At 39.7% G+C, this 12,488-nt stretch overlaps 1 protein-coding gene across 5 annotated transcripts in view; it reads right to left on the bottom strand.

Annotated features, from left to right (window-relative positions):
* Positions 1–10,417, bottom strand: part of ASPHD2 (aspartate beta-hydroxylase domain containing 2) — a 45,321-nt gene extending 34,904 nt beyond the window's left edge. For 2 of the 5 annotated variants that reach the window (XM_075214455.1, XM_075214459.1), the window contains exon 1: positions 10,137–10,417. The gene's annotated coding sequence lies outside the window, so the exon portion shown is untranslated. Of the gene's footprint in view, positions 1–9,004; positions 9,071–10,136 lie in introns of all 5 variants that reach the window. The other 3 variants (XM_075214456.1, XM_075214457.1, XM_075214458.1) reach the window with 3 other exon arrangements.
* Positions 10,418–12,488: the final 2,071 nt, after the last annotated feature.

The raw sequence follows: 12,488 nt of genomic DNA, 5'->3' as shown, positions 1-12,488 counted from the left end.
CCCAGCCCATGGATTCCACAATCCGCCACCAAAGATACATTAAATATGAGGAATATATGGGCATCTGTGCTGGTCTGCATCAGATTAAAATAATGTTAGATTAAAATAAGTTTTTGGTACAAGTAAGAAGTCCCAATAGTTCAAGAGGGCCGTGGAGAGAGAGGGAGACGGACAGTGCCTGTGGAGTGACCTTTCGGCTCCAGGAGTTGAGTAGTGGGGTATAAAGGGGGTCACTATGCATTGTGAGGCTAAGGCCTCATCCGTCCCGTCCTCTCTCAGGATGCCACCAAAACTATCATCCACGCACTCATCATCTCCCGCCTGGATTATTGCAACCTTCTCCTCACTGGCCTCCCCCACTCCCACCTCTCTCCCCTCCGCTCTATACTCAACGCGGCTGCAAGACTCATCTTCCTCTCACGCCGCTCCTCCTCTGCCTCCCCTCTCTGCCTCGCCCTACACTTGCTACCCTTCCCCTACAGAATCCTCTTCAAGCTCCTCACCACCACTTACAAGGCTCTCTCTCCCCCTACATCTCTAACCTCCTCTCCATACACACTCCGGCCCGCTCCCTGCGCTCAGCCAATGACCGCCGCCTCTCTTCCTCTCTTATCACTTCTTCCCACTCCAGAATCCAAGATTTTTCCCGTGCAGCCCCCCTTCACTGGAATGACCTCCCTCGTTCCATCCGTCTCTCTCCTACTTTGTGCTGCTTCAAACGTGCACTAAAAACTCACCTCTTCCGCATAGCCTACCAACCATCTACTTAACCCCTCACCTCCGCTACTCGCTCTCCCTTCTCTCTTCTGGCTCCCCTTGTGCCTGATTCTGTCTACCCTCCTTTAGGATGTAAGCTCACATGAGCAGGGCCCTCTTCCCTCCTGTCTCCTCACCTGTTCTTCTGCTCCGTGCTTATTGCAGCAGCCTGCCTGGAGTTTCTGAAGTATTGGTATTTTTGTTTATTGTTCTGTACTGTTTCACTCTGTATAGTCTACTGTTTGTACTGTGTACGGCGCTGCGGAAATCTTGTGGCGCCTAACAAATAAATGATAATGATAATAATAATAATAATAATATTAATAATAATAATAATAATAATAATAATAATAATAATAATAATAATAAGGCAGATTTGGATCAATTTGTGCCTGAGCTCGCAGGTCTGCACCAGTAGCATAGGCTCCCAGGTTACATCAGGCATGTGCCACATACACATATGCTCAAGTTTATTGTTTGCAAAATACATATTTGCTATTGGGGGGGGGGGGGTCAATAAAAGTGCAATAACCTAACATAGGTGAGTTGACTTCCAGTCTCACATATAGGTGGGGGGCATGAACACGTACACAAAAGCAAAATATACGCAGCTGAAAGCATCTATCAGTGTCAATAACAAGCAGTTCGCTGTTGCTGCTATCCATCATCATCTGCTCTTTGCATCAACCCTTGACCACCCACCGATAACGTGACAGTCTTATGTGTGTCTGTGACCTGTTCTGGACACAGACCGGGACACAGACACGGTTTGCAATTGCGAGAACACAACCTTTTTGTACTTTGCCTATATTGGAATGCCCCTTCCTTCCTCAGACCGCCTCTCCAGACGCAGACAGGCTTAAGTGCCAGAATCAAACAAATCAGAATAGGTGACATTTCCGGGCATGCCCAGAGCGATTTCAGGCAAGGTACACTAACCGGTGTACTACCCACTCTGGATAAGCCTATCTGAGTTTAACAATGACAAAGGATTCAGTCAGATATGAAACTTTGGATTAAGTAACACTTTCTGCTAAAGAGTGACTGCGAGAAAGAGGGGTAGAGACAAGAAAGAAAAAAAAAATAAAATGTTCAGTAGATAAACCCTGCTGTGTGCAGTCCAACATTCCAATGCAGCAGAGAGATAAAAAATGATTTAGCTCTGGGCAAATTTCATTGGGAAGATCAAATTCATCCACAGAAGGATAGATGTTATGTTTAAATAACCTATCTGCTGCCAGAGGGGATTATGTTAATGTGGAGCTGTGTCTTTGGAGGAAGATATGTTGAAAGGTTATTTCCAGCGTGTAACAGGAGCAGGAATTTTCTCATAAAGGAGCAGATTTAAAAAATTCAAAAAATTCAAAGGCACACGTGGCAGCTCTTCACGATACTAATGGCACCTGGGTACAAATGATAGGGGACAATTTTATTAATGCAAAATATATGACCCCTAACCTATTCACAAACATGTCTTACAGGCAGATCCTTATACCATGACATGTCTAATTTAAAACTATTTCCATAACGGTTACCCCACTCTCCTATTAGGTCAGGTCATTGAACACTAACTGGACCATATAAAGCTCTTTTTTCACTGACCAACTGGACTCATCAAATGTAGTCATTCTTGTGTGTAGGGACAGTTTAATCCTGGTATCAACCTATTGGATCGCTTCACAATTTTGTCAATACACAAAGGTTTCCAAACTGAAGAAATCTGGCCTGTTGGTACACCCAGATAACAAAAGTTTTTTAGTGTGGTTAGCATATGACCTTACACACAGGCTAACAATGGTAATCTGCCAAATGGATTTACGGGTAAGCCGAAAAATTATCTGGTTTGCCAATCTGACATTTTATTATGCTTATTATGGGGCCACAATTGGCCGATACCATTCAGTTTATGAATTTAGCAGATCAATCCGTGTGGGGATATGAATGGCTTCCCAAGAAAGCTTTTTATAGGAAAACAATACTGAAAAACTGTTTACTATACAGCGCACATGATTGTACATTCAGATTAGCAATAAAATAAAAAAGACAGACAGGAATTGATCTCCTGTTACATGAAAATAAAATAGTCCCTTTCCTTTGTGGGAAAGATAAACAGGATCTCCTGGGAATTTAAATAGCAAGTTGGAGACTGCATCAAAGCATTTGTAGGACCCATGCTCTCTTTTCAAAAAATGTGCACTATTTAGGAGTATTATCCTTTGGCAATTATTGCTCTATACCAGATATATAATAACCATGACTTTTTATTCAGCTCTAATAAGACAGACATTCAATTAGAAAGTGTATTATCTGCAAACAGTGGGCATATAATCCAAACTCAAAGAATATCGTTTTGTTGTCGTCTGAAGGTTTGCTTTAGCTAAATACTGTTGTATTGACAAAATACGCTAGTCAGTGAGAAGGCTGTTTCTGTGATACACCCACTCAGGACCAGCTGCTGGCACTACCAATATTTAATGCTTGAACATGCAGCAGACCTCCTCTGTTCCTGGCACCATATTAATGTTTTTTTCCTTTCCACAAAGCACAAGAAGAACAAGTAGCAAAATACAGAGAAAAGAACAAGCTTATAAATTGCAGCAGTTAAATGGGCAGATCTATGCACACAGTAATTTAGACATATAACTCAATTTAAACCACGTAAATGGTTTGTTATCAAGAACAATGATATTACAGGACATTTTCTCACCAAGGTCACAAAGCAAAAAGCCATCAGTTTGTTTCTTTCTCTCCGATTTAAGTGCGTATTAGCAGTGTCCCTGTAACATTTATATATACAACATATGCAGGTACAAAAGTCCTGGTCAGTTTTGCAATGTTACAAAAGATTTCTGACCTTTTATAAATAACTAGTAATAATAACAACTCAAAATACTGTAAACACCTAAAAGAGCAAAGATGTTACAGCATAGTACTGATGTGGAAATATGCAATCGGGTCCTAACAAATTCCAGATAATGTAACAGATGTATCAATGCCCTATGTAATATGGCCATGCTCCATGTACAGTGACCATTGCCTCTTATTGTCACCAGACTGATGAACGTATCTTATCTCAAAGCAAGAATTGCAAATGTTCTGATATGGGCAAGAGGAGTGTGAGTAGGGGTGCCTACTAGTTGTAATACAGATCTCTATGCTCCCAGAGAAGATGGACCAGTCCCTGCCGTCGAAATGCTTTGAATGCACAATGTCCCCCAGGTTGTAGGTGTGAATAAATATTAATTTATAAAAGAGGAGCGAGCTAGTTTGTAGATGGCAAGGGGTGCCAAATATGCTAGCATTGGCCCTGCTAACGCTGTACCTCTATGGACTAGCTAAGCCTTTTTGGTCTGGCCTGAAATTTTCTCAATACTCCACTACGTATTGGTACAGTCTGTAGCATTTGCATTGGTCTAGTCTACGTATTGGTACAGTCTGTAGCATTTGCATTGGTCTAGTCTACTTTCTACTTGCGATTTGTTCACTAAAGTTACACTGCTCTGCTGTATTCTGTTGAGCATTTCAGTAAGTATGTTGTACAGGATTCCAGAAGGAACTGGGAAACATGCTACAACTGGCCTCATGAAATGATCAAAACCCTGTCCAAAATACCCAACCCTCCACCTCCTCTGTGTGTAATACCCACCACCTTTCAAGTTTTACATCAGTGAGGAACATAATCAACATTTATTTATATAGCGCCAGCAGATTCCATAGCGCTTTACAATTGGGAACAGACAGTAATAAAACTATACTGGGTAATACAGAAATACAGAGACGTAAGAGGGCCCTTCTCGCAAGCTTATAATCCATCGGAACATGGGACCACAATACTGTAGGAGCCTAACGCAGTAATGTAGCAGTGCAATAACAAGCTAATGGTATGCCCAGAATGTTTTTTCTCGTTTTAACAAAATGCCCTGCATCCAGTAACATCCACAGCAGTTTTAATTTGATTTAGAGTGGAGGATGGACTGTATCTAAGAGTTAAAAGCTTCAAATACTCTCCTAAAAAAGTTCATCCTGATGTTCCCTTAGACTTTCAAGTATCAGACTGATATTGTACCAGCACAAGACCGAGTTACAAGAAGCTTTGGGGTCCAGAGAACCCACCATTCTGCTTTAGAGATCATTACAGGGGCTAGGATTCATATTTTCAGCAAGCACATACTTGCATGGCTAACCAACCCAAGAAGACTTCTCTGTTAGCAAGAACAAACAATGTTTCCCTAGAAGAGTGCCTTGGTAAAGTCCTGCACAGGGGCTCAAGAGGGTGGCTGTGTGGGCATTTTTGAAAAATAGAAAAAAATATATATTAATAGTGTATTAATATAACAAAAATTTGGGGTTTTTTCAGTTGTATTTTTAATTAGCATTTAGTGATCTATAAATGGGCAGAAGCTCATGTCAGGCAATGGGATAGAAAGAAATGCGAACCACTTAAAGGGCTCAAATAGCACAGAGACTAAACAGCAGAGAGCAATTGAAAATAGGACAAAAAAAAAAAATACAAAATTAAAAAAATAAAATAATCACATCCCTGATGGGACAAACCACACCCAGACCACAGCATACTTATCTGAATTGATATTCTTCTTCTTTTGACCACTGAAAAAAGGACAGTTATCTACGGGTATAAAAGGTCCTGGCTTTGCAGGCAGGCTCACTTGAGTATGTTTGAGGAATAATACAGGAATTAGAATTTAGCAACCAGATGTTCCAATACACTTAACAGCTTACATCAATGTACGGTTTCACAGAGGTCACAATCTGAAAGAGTCAGCAATGCAATGAAGCATTGCCTTACGGTTTATTCATGAAGTATTTATCTATAATTACTTTTTGCAAAAGATTGTGACCTTGCCTTCTTTCTTACATGTGAGAACATAAAAAGTTGAGCAAACATATAAACAAGAGTTTATATTTGTTTTCCCCCTGCAGCATAAATAGTTAAGAAAATAATTAACTTTTCTTGCTGTCCCTTCCCCCACGTGAAAGGTTTGTTCATCAGTCCTTCCACACTAATGAGGGGAAGTGAGCTTACATTACGTCATCATTATATTAGTACAGATCCTGGTTCTTCTCACCCTAAATGATAAGATTTGAGCTAGCCTTAATAATCATGTGATCGTAAATAGAATTCTGTACTGTTAAACAGTGGTGCTGGTTTACTCAAAAACCTAGGAAGTAAATTAAAAAGCTGCGTGATTAATAAAACAAAATGCTTTCAAACAGTTATGACATCCTGATGTTCAAAACAAGCTTGCTCTGCTCAAACACTTGTTACAACATTTACCTCTCCGCAGAGCTTCATCACCATCATATTAGTTATTCTAGTTGTGAATATGCACTGCATTGTCATAAGAAAGCAATCTAACTAATGTAGCTCACAAAATACAGGGTAATATATAGATGACCAGTGCCTTGTTTAGTAGGTAGTCCTTATAGAGATAGGCCCATAATTGTGAAATGAGCAAGCTGGATGTATAAACTTCGACATAAGCCTCTCATCACTACTCTAAGCAGTTGGGGGACCGTACTCCTTCCAGTATTCAACTCTCAGACGGTGGTTTCCTACTTTTCTCCAATCCCCTTCTCACTTCATACAACTGCTCAGTCACATGCAGCCCTGTTCTCCATTTATTTATAGAGCGCCAGCAAATTCCTTAGCGCTTTACAGTTGGGAACAAACATTAATAAAATAATACTGGGTAATACATACAGACAGAGAGGTAATAGAACCCTGCTCGCAAGCTTACAATCTATGGGAGAATGGGAGTTTGAAACAAAAGGGCATGTGCTACATCATATTGCACACTGGACCAGCTAGAATGCAAAGGTAAAAGTATTGAGTGGGCTGTGTGATCAGTCACACAGCAATGTTGGTCCGAGGGTTGCTGTCTTGTGTTAGCTGTGTAGAGGGTGGTAATAGGGGAGATTAAGATGGTGGTTGAGGAATATCATAACCTTGTCTGAAGAGGTGGGTTTTCAGAAAACGCTTGAAGGTTTGAAGACTAGAGGAAAGTCTTACTGTGCGAGGGAGGGAATTACACAAAGGGGGTGCAGCCTGAAAAAAAGTCCTGTAATCAGGAATGGAGGGATGTGATGAAAGTGTAAGAGTGACTCCCTTGCAGAATCATACTAGTTTAAAGGTCACTGCACCCCACTAACACTACAAATTCATATCCTGAAATAATCTGTGACTGCAAACATTCCAATGATCTCACTGGTCACAGTTTATTCTATTTTAATATGCTTTAAAAACTAGTACATATAGCTATGCAGGAGATGAAGACTGATAACCATAAATATGCACGGATGATGTCGATGAAGGGGATGAAGACTGATCCTAATGAAACACACTTTAAAAACGGATTTACCTCTGTGACCTGAAGTTTGCCTATACTATGGGTTGCAAATGAAATATAACAGCGTGGTGGGGTCTCCCCATCCCCTTCACACAATAATACTGGCACACTATGGTACCATGTAAAAAAATAGAAGTTAATTACATTTGTCCACTGGCCTAGTGGGTCCCACTGCAGTACCTATGGTTACCTAGCTTGTATAGTCTTCCTTCCTTCCAATCTTAAGTCCAGTGGATTTTAGTAAAAGGAACAGAGAACACATAAGTAGTTCGGAGGGAATGCAGAGGCAATCAAATAGAAAATGTCTGCCCAGAAACTTTGCTTTAAGAGATGAAGGTTTATAAACAATTTTGTAAATTCCCTAATATAGACACACACAGACATAGACAGACAGACAGGGAGACAGACAGAGACTAGGGTCAATTTTGATAGCAGCCAATTAACCTACTAGTATGTTTTTGGAGTGTGGGAGGAAACCGGAGCACCTGGAGGAAACCCACGCAAACACAGGGAGAACATACAAACTCGACAAAGATAAGGCCATGGTCGGGAATCAAACTCATGACCCCAGTGCTGTGAGGCAGAAGTGCTAACCACTAGGCCACCGTGCATGCTAAAATAGTTCTGAAGAGTAATAGAGTAATGTCTTGCAGTTCCTCCCAGTAAGTCACAAAATTACTTCTGAGCTCTCAGTCATTGAGCAATGTCTACAAACGTAATATGAAGCTGTTGGTAGAAGGTGTGGAGGAACTACAATTAGCTAACTTGTAGCTGGTTTCTGATACTACCTTATAATGATGTAGGCCAACCAATATAATTCTAGAATATCATTCATATTGGCTAGGGAAGGCCAACTGATAATGTGTCACTGGTGCCAAGTGAAATCTAACTACAAAATCTTATTCTTTGCCTGGATGTAAAATAAAAGGCCATCAATGTAAGTTTTAGAACACACTAATGTTAAATATTATTAGAAAAATATTGTTGTCCAGAAGAATTTGTTTAACATTAAAGTTTCCTCTAACAGTAGCATAAACTATAGTACAAGATGTGTGTTCTAGAGCAAATGTTATGCAAACTTTGTAAAGGGAAGACAAACAGAAGTCTCCTAACTTAATTTGGCACAATACATACTGTGCTCTTAATGGCACTAATAGTCATGAGAAATCTTTCTAAAAAGGTAATATTAAGCCATAGCCTAAAATGGTCTACAGTAGAAAATTACTGTCCAAGTTTCACATTATTAAAATGCCCCCCCCCCCCCCCTCCACACACCCACCCACAATTGCATAAACTTTTAAAAATTAAATTTTTTCATAGTTGTCCAAATCCATCTTAAAATGATGACATTGGAAACAAGAGGCAGGTGCAATATGAAAAAAATGCATTGAATTTTAGTGTATGTCAATGATATTTAGTTAACTACATCCATGGAAAGTTTTGGCACTGCATAAATGAAGGATAGAGAAAGAATATTCCCTTAGGGTATACTCTATCTGTATAATATTCCTTGAAAACAGTCCACGTGTCAATTCTCAACAGCGGAAGATTCAGATCAGCAAAATCAAGGCTATACCTAGACATAAAGGACACTGATGAAGAATGACTTTGGAAATGTTCAAGGACACTTTACAAGGCCCATTATATATGTAAGCCTGAAGATATGAATTGTAATTTTCATTTTAATATTAAAAAGAATGTTCGACCATTCCAAATAAGTTCTATCTTATTGTAACTCATGTAAAAAACAGAAAAAGAATTATGCAATGAACAAGCAGTACTATTAAGCAAAGCTATGCATTGCGTTAGTTCCTAAAAAGCCTGAATTTAGCGCAAATTTTACAGTTGAAATGCAGATACGCCGAATTTTAAAGACATACAATGTGAATGGCTTACTGTTTCCATGACAACAACCAAAACCAATCAGAGTTTTCTTCAAGTTCTGCCTGTGGCAAAAGGTTTTTGTTACAGGTTAAAAGCAGATTACATAAAAATATAACAAAACCACTATAAAATAAATAAAAAACTACTTAGGAGGACCCCCTGCCCCCAAGAAAGCATATGCTTTCTAAATGTTACATATATATATTTACATATTTATTTAGCAAGACCACACTACAGTTAATAAAAAACACATTCTTCTATCCTCATTCTCAGAGTAAAAGGCCTCTGGTGCAATACCATTACAATATAGAATATAAGTTCATGATGAAAATAAGCAAGTCTGAAGAGTCACATCAAGGCTGTGTACTTGAGAGTCAATGTACATTGTATAGCCATCTATGAAAGCTGCCTTCTGCTATTCTTCATAGGAACATGTCACAGCACTGGCAAAAAGAGGCGTATGTGGCACCCATGGGGCCCCAAATACATCTGATCACTAATAGACAAGGACTGTTCAGCAGGACAGCCTGGCCGAAACCTCTGCAAACAGCTTACGGCTAAAGGACTGCTGCAGATATCTCTACCTGTTTAGCATACATATTACACTTAATCACCCACCCACTGAAATTACCATTGCATGGTAAATTACATGTCTAATAAAACCAATCAAGAGACTAGAAAGCCATGGGCACTGCACTACACCTTAAACAGATTAAAATATAATGCATTCATTGTTTTATGATGTACTATGCTAGCATGTCTGTGACATTATCTGCAGTGTGTATACATAACATATTCAGATTTGATTCTGGTCATATTATTTGTTGAGATTATTTCACAACATTCACATATGTTGCAGTTTAACTAGCCCTATGCAGCAGTAATGATAGCTATGCTAAAACACCATAAACAGGAAACAATGGTACATTATAAAATGTCTCAAATAAGAATTAGAAGTCACCTAATCCTTTATATTGTCAGTAAAAGGCCCACCATGCAATCCATAAAGAGCCAATAAGATGGGGGTAATTCTCATGTAAAATCCACATAAGCAGTAAATTAGGATTTCATGGTGACAGCATTCAAATATCATGCATTTTATTTCTAGAAGGCTTGCAATTACTATACCTTCTATCTGTTTGCTTTGGGATGATGGGTTGATCTTCTTACTCTTGTCATGTCTCACCCTGTCATTCCTTTTTCAACATACTCATTTAAATACGTACGTATATTGCAGTAAAAATCCCCTAACCAACCTGCTGCATTATCTCCGGCTCATACAGAGCCTTTAAATCCAGCCTTGGCTTCGGCTCGCAAAGAACCATGGGAGTTGTAGTTTAACCTCATGGTCTCTCTGCAGCGGCGTTCTGCACAATAATTTTGTATACTCTGCGTCATATTTTTCAAACTTAACACAAGCAGCGATTTTTAAATAACCACAGGACAATCAAAAAATTGAACCCCAATGATAACATTAGCTGAAGAAGTCTAAATACGAACTACAATACCCATGATTCTTGACGAAGAGATTAGGAATGTGCTGTGAGCTGGCAGCCGGTTGTTCTTCAAGACCTCCATATAGAGCGCCACCTGCTGGTACATTTGGCAAGACTTTTTAAGACATAACCCTTAACCTAAATTTTAGATCGATAGCTATTGATCTTTGTGAGTAAGGAAGATGACATGAGATGCAAGCATTAAGTGAGTCAATAAAAATTCCATCATCCTAATATATTTCATTGGGCAGAGATCATCTAACTAGTACCTTGTAGCTGAAATTATGAAGAGCCATTTTAATTTCTCTCTATTTTGGATAACTAAGGGATCACTTGCAGACTGTCAGTAAAAGGGCCACAGTGTAGAAATTACAAATAGGCACTCCAGCTATTGCTTTATTCACTAACATAAACAGTAATCCTCATCCATTATGCATGCAATGATATTATATACATTACACCAGCAATGATCCCACTCATTAAATATACAAGCAGTGAAACCTCTTCCCTTTCTAGGAAGTTCTGATTAAGGCATCACAAATACAATTTTAGGGGTCTGTACTGCCACCCCGAAAGCCAGTACTTTTGTCCTGATTGCCAGAATGTTGAGATCTAATAAGTTCCTTTGGCTTTCAGTATCATCTCTATGCGGATGATACCCAAATCTATCTATCCTCTCCTGATATCACGACATCTGTGTTGTCCCATGTAACTGACTGTCTTACTGCCATATCATCTTGGATGTCCTCTCGTCAACTCAAACTTAATCTTTCTAAAACAGAGTTAATAATATTCCCACCCACCAACAAGAGCATACCTGACATTTCTATCTCTGTTGATAACATGACCATAAATCCCACCCCACAAGCTCGCTGCCTAGGTGTAATCCTTGATTCACGCCTATCCTTTGTTCCCCACATTGACTCTATATCTAAATCATGTTACATACATCTAAAGAACATTTCCAGAATCCGCACATATCTCACACAAGACACTGCTAAAACCTTAATTCATGCACTTATCATCTCCCGCATTGACTATTGCAATTCCCTCCTTACTGGTCTTCCCAAAAACAGACTCAAACCCCTAAAATCTATTTTGCATGCTTCGGCAAGACTGATTTTCCTTGCAAATAGCTATTCCTCTGTTGAATCACTCTGTATATCTCTACACTGGCTGCCTGTCTTCTACCGAATCCAATATAAAATACTTTTACTAACCTACAAGGCCATCAACAAAGCTGCACCAACATACATCTCCTCTATTGTCTCAAAATATCTCCCAACTCGGCAACTCCGTTCTGCAAAAGATCTGCGTCTCTCATCCACCCTCATTACATCCTCCCATTCCCGGTTACAGGACTTTTTTCGGGTTGCACCCACTTTATGGAACTCTCTCCCTCGCACAATAAGACTCTCCTCTGGTCTACAAACTTTCAAGCGTTCTCTGAAAACCTACCTATTCAGACAAGCTTATAATATTCCTCAACCACCCTCATAACCTCACTACCTTTAGCCTGTTACACAATTTCACAGAAGACAACTACCCCCGGACCAACATTGTTGTGTGACAGGATCATTTAGCTTATGAGTCATCTTACCTTTGCAGTCTGGCTGGGCCAAGATGCAAAATGTATACTTAACCTCATGTGTCAATCTCCCATTGTCCCATAGATTGTAAGCTTGCGAGCAGGGCCTTCTCACCTCTTTGTCTGTTTTACCCAGTTTGTTTATTAGTTTATTACGTTTGTCCCCAATAGTAAAGCGCTACGGAATATGTTGGCGCTATATAAATAAATAATGATGATGATGATGATGATGAGGTGTGTCCCACTCACTACAACTCAGCAGAGCAGCAGTGAACAGGTACCGCACAGCTATGTAGACGTGTTTAAGGCGGTCTAGCACTTCAGAAGTGCTAGACATTCTCCCAGGGAATGCGGCACATTCCAAAGTTGACCATGCCTACAAGTGGATGCGACCAC

This window comes from Mixophyes fleayi, chromosome 1 (genome assembly GCF_038048845.1).
Source record: "Mixophyes fleayi isolate aMixFle1 chromosome 1, aMixFle1.hap1, whole genome shotgun sequence".
Taxonomy (NCBI): Eukaryota; Metazoa; Chordata; class Amphibia; order Anura; family Limnodynastidae; genus Mixophyes; species Mixophyes fleayi.
The sequence above is the reverse complement of the archived record's forward strand: the minus strand, read 5'-3'. Positions and strand labels throughout refer to the sequence as shown.